This window comes from Lolium rigidum, chromosome 5 (genome assembly GCF_022539505.1).
Source record: "Lolium rigidum isolate FL_2022 chromosome 5, APGP_CSIRO_Lrig_0.1, whole genome shotgun sequence".
In the NCBI taxonomy this organism is placed as follows: Eukaryota; Viridiplantae; Streptophyta; class Magnoliopsida; order Poales; family Poaceae; genus Lolium; species Lolium rigidum.
In genome coordinates, this window is record NC_061512.1 from 51,446,039 (window position 1) to 51,450,649 (window position 4,611).

General features: G+C 43.4%; 1 long non-coding RNA gene across 1 annotated transcript; it reads left to right on the plus strand.

Moving 5' to 3' along the window:
* Positions 1-2,190: 2,190 nt before the first annotated feature.
* LOC124658079 lies at positions 2,191-3,487 on the plus strand. Its single transcript, XR_006989002.1, has 3 exons — positions 2,191-2,213; positions 2,735-2,771; positions 2,924-3,487. It is a non-coding gene; the product is annotated as an uncharacterized LOC124658079 (long non-coding RNA).
* The last annotated feature ends 1,124 nt before the right edge of the window (positions 3,488-4,611 follow it).

Genomic DNA, 4,611 nt, shown 5'->3' on the forward strand with positions numbered 1-4,611 from the left:
TACAGGTTCCATACACAAATGGAAGACGAATTTTGATCAAGCCATCAGCCGTTCGCAACGAAGGAAAAATCAAGTAGCTGGATTAAACTCTGAAATACATAAGACAGTGTGCGTTCTAAACTGCAGCAAAACGGGCGGTTCCATGGCAAGCAACACCAGCTAGCTGGCCTCGATCAGGTTGATATTGTCAATTACGAAGAAGATGCCCCAGGAGACGTATTCGTTGCCTTGTGGCCGGAGCCATCAGATCCTAATTCTCTAAGCATCCAAACAATCGAATTAGAGACCCAAATTCCAATTCCTCAATTCCGGGTCTAATTCACTGCATCCAAACACAGGGAATTTCTCTTAGTTTAAGACATAGATAACCGTCCCCACTTGTCGGCCGCTGTTTACTACTGCTTTGCAAAAAAAGAACATTATACTTATTTTGCATATTACTGCATGGTCATGGCTATGAGTGGAGACACTTGGTCTCCCGATGCACATAACACAAATCACAAAAGCAAATAAACCACTTCCTGTGATGAGTAGACTTTTTGCTACGCTGTTCTTTTTTTTTTTTGGCAAGTGATATGGTCATGTATACACTATGAAATGGCATATTTACTCTCTTTATTTAGAGTTACATGTGTATGGGCTTTTCACAAAGTCAAACTTTGTAAAGTTCAATCAAATATATAAGAAAAACTTCTAACATCTATACTACTTTTTTTTAAGTCGGGCAAAAGCATTGCTTGGTCCATTAGTTAAGAAAAAGTGTCCGGTTAATTAGGGGAAACCAGACAAAAAAATTGATACAATCAGGACCAATCCCACTTAACAACACCAACAAGGCCAAGCCTAGAGCCGCCGACCGTGCAAGAAACACCACAAGACACGCCCAACACTGACACATGAACACAAACCCACTATTCCTAGAGAAAGAAACTCCACAACCAAAACACCGGACTAGTAGCTCGAGAAGACGAGATACTCATCTAGCACTAGACGCAACAACCTCGCCGTCTGCAGAAACCACCAGCATGGTGGACTCAGTCGAGCGAAAGACCACATCATCCAAACCTTCTCGCTCCACGAGAACAAACATTCGGCTAAGCTCCAGCTTAAGTGGTGCGTGCGGCAAAGACAGCACAGTGGCTTCTGGAAAGTCCACAATTAGATGCACGATGCATCGATCTATGCGGTCGATCTATGCGAAGCGGGCTTCCAACACATCTACAATATTATAAGTTTTCTATTATTAAAATCAACATAAAATGTATTTTATATAGATTTGATATTATGGGTGTTAATACATTTTGTTACACACTTGGCCAAACTTTATAAAGATTAAATTTGACTAAGCCCAAAAGCAGGTTCAATAGAAACAGAGTGAATACTTCGTACCTCTGTTTCGATGAATAAGGGCCACACATATTCCAAAACGAACAAAAATTGAGCAACAAAATCTTGATTATATTATGCATTGAATTCGTATGGCAAAACACATTCTAATAATGTTAATTTTATACCAATAATTTTTCTATACTTAAAGTATTTTTTGGTTAAAAAGCACGAAAACAAGAGCGGCTTATTTATTGGAATGGAGGGAGTACCTTTTCTAGAGTCATAGGATAAGGAGCAGCATGGTATGTGGCAGTCAACACCAAATAAATTCCTTTGTACAGCAAGAATGAAGGTTGGCTAGTTAACCAGCCATGAATGCGTAGTCCAGGCAACGCATTGATCACAATTAACACGAAGTTAGGCCGTGAAGAGTATGACCTGTTTTAGAACAATGAAAGCTTTCATTACTTTTACATCAACCTTTTTTTAGGACAATAGAAGTTTTTATTACCTTTGAATTGAAGTCGATGCATGCATTCAACCTCATCTTATCACATCATTTACATTCAACCAATTAGCCGTAGGCTAGGACAGGCGATACAAACAAAAACACTTTGGTTGCAAGGAATTGGGCTCTGAATTGGGTTTTCAGAATTGGAAACCCGAATTCCACCGTTTGGATGTGTTTAGTATTGCTTTGTGGAATTGGAAACCAATTCAGAGGAGACCCGGCCCGCAACTAACTTATCCCTCTCTCCAATTCAGAGGTCAAGACCTTTGTATCGCTCTGTATTGACGAAGCGTCACCGAGCGCTCGTCTCGTCTCCGCCCGTCTCTTCTCCGCCCGCGTCGCCCGCCTTGCTCGACGCTGCCCCGCCGCGCAGGTACTGCTCCGCCGCCGTCTCTCTGTCCCGTACCCTCCCTCTCTCCGGCCAGCATCCGGCGCCCCTGGCCCCCTATCTTCCCCGCCCCCTTTCCCCCTGGCTGCCCCTCCCCGCAGCGGAAACCCTAGCGACCGGAGATGGTTGCGCGGCGGCAGGTGGCTCCACGGCGGCCGGAGATGGTCGCGCGGCGGGGCGGGGCACTTTACAGCGCCGGCCGGAGATGGTCGCGCGGCGGGGCGGGGCAGTTTACAGCGGCGGCCGGAGATGGTCGCGCGGCGGGGCGGGGCAGTTCACAGCGCCGGCCGGAGATGGTCGCGCGGCGGGGCGGGGCAGTTTACAGCGGCGGCCGGAGTTTACCTTACTCGTTGCTTGTGGACAAGGGGCCAGACATGCCCAGCCTTGCTCGTTGCTTGTGGACAAGGGGCCAGACATGCCCAGCCGGACTCCGATTTTGCACACTGATAAAAAAATGACGGGTTTGTTCATTCTCTGTACTGATTTTTTGCACTTTGATTTCGCAGATAATTAGGAGAAGAAGAAGTGTTGAGGATTGTGAAGGTTTGAAATTCATTCTCTGTACTTTGGATATGAGATATGAATTTGGGCAATATGGAATTTTGTTGTTTGTCATATGAATGCTTACATGTTAATTAGTTATATGAACTTGGGCTATGCATATTTAAATTTCAAACTTTGTTTGTGCATTGTAGAATCATCATGTCTCACCAAGAATTGGTTCATTACATTTGTGAAGAGAACAAACGAAGAAAAAGAAAAAGGATAATGCTCACAAAGTTGTATTTTGAGGTGTCTATGGTTGCATTAGCATATGCTAGTACTCAAAGGTCACCGAGGGACCTAGGTGCCTTCGATGACTTTGAGAAGAAGGTGGCATATAGAAAGTATGTATTGGCAAGAACATACAATGGGACGGAGACAAGATGCTATGATGAGTTGCGTTTAACAAAAAGAAATTTCCATAATCTTTGCGCTATGCTGCGTGAGAAGGGTGGTCTCAAAGATACAACCTATGTCACGGTAGAAGAAAATGTTGCTATGTTCTTACAAGTAGTTGGGCATGGAACTAAAATGCGGATGATTGGCTATGAGCGGTCTTTAGAGACAACCAGTAGGCACTTCGGTAATGTGTTAACTGCCATCTTATCTCTAACTGGGGAGTTCATCAAGCTTCCTGAGCCTACTGCCACCCCTCCCGAGGATTACAAATGGAAATGGTTTCCCAATGCACTTGGAGCTCTAGACGGGTGTCATATTGATGTGTTTGTTAGGGTGACTGACAAAGGGAGGTATAGGAATAGAAAACAAGACATCACCACTAATATGTTGGGTGTGGTTGATTGGAACATGAAGTTTCTCTATGTTCTACCTGGTTGGGAGGGCTCGGCATCGGACTCTAAAGTGTTGAAAGATGCCATGAGAATTGACCGCCAAGATGCATTTGTTGTACCAGAGGGTACCTCTCTTTGCTCTTGGCTTTCTTTTTCTCATGTTTATTTCATAACTAACTTACTTATTTGATGCATATAGGGAAGTACTACCTAGTTGATGCGGGTTATACAAATGGACCTGGATTCCTATCTCCATTTCGATCCACTAGGTACCACTTGAAAGAGTGGGCTGCTAGTATACTAGGGCCCCAAACTGAAAAGGAGTTGTACAACTTGAGGCATTCTCGTGCTAGAAATGTAGTGGAGAGATGTTTTGGGCTATTGAAGAAAAAATGGGCCATCCTACGGTCTTGTTCTTTCTTTTCCATAGAAGACCAGGTAATAAATGTCGGTATGGTTTGTAGATGGTTTGGGTTGTTGAAGAACAATTGCTAACTATGACATAAATATTTGCAGATTCGAATTATTAATGCTTGTTGTGTGTTACACAACTATGCAAGGGATAGACAACATGTGAGGGATGATCTATTGCTGCAGGAGATTGACGCTGAACTAGCAGCTACGGTCCCTGAACCTGCAGATGATGTCGCACTAATTAGAAGTGTGCAAATAAGCGAGACATGGACCACGTTTAGGCAGGATTTAGCTGATGAGATGTTTGCTGAGTACCTTGTGACACATGACGAACTAGCAATGGAGTAGTGTTCGAGTAGAAATCTTTGGCTTTTGCTAGCTAGATGGATGATGCTTTTGCCATTTGTGTGATATTTCCTACATGGACCACGTTTTGCTAGCTAGATGATGGACCACGTTTTGCTAGCTAGATGATGATGCTTTTGCCATTTGTGTGATATTTCCTACATGGAACCTACTATTTGTAAGCATAATTGTTCACTTTCTACTATTTGTAAGCATAATTGTTCACTTTCTGCTATTTGTGCTATTTTCATTCATGTTACATATGTTATATTGTTCAAAGTCAAAAATAC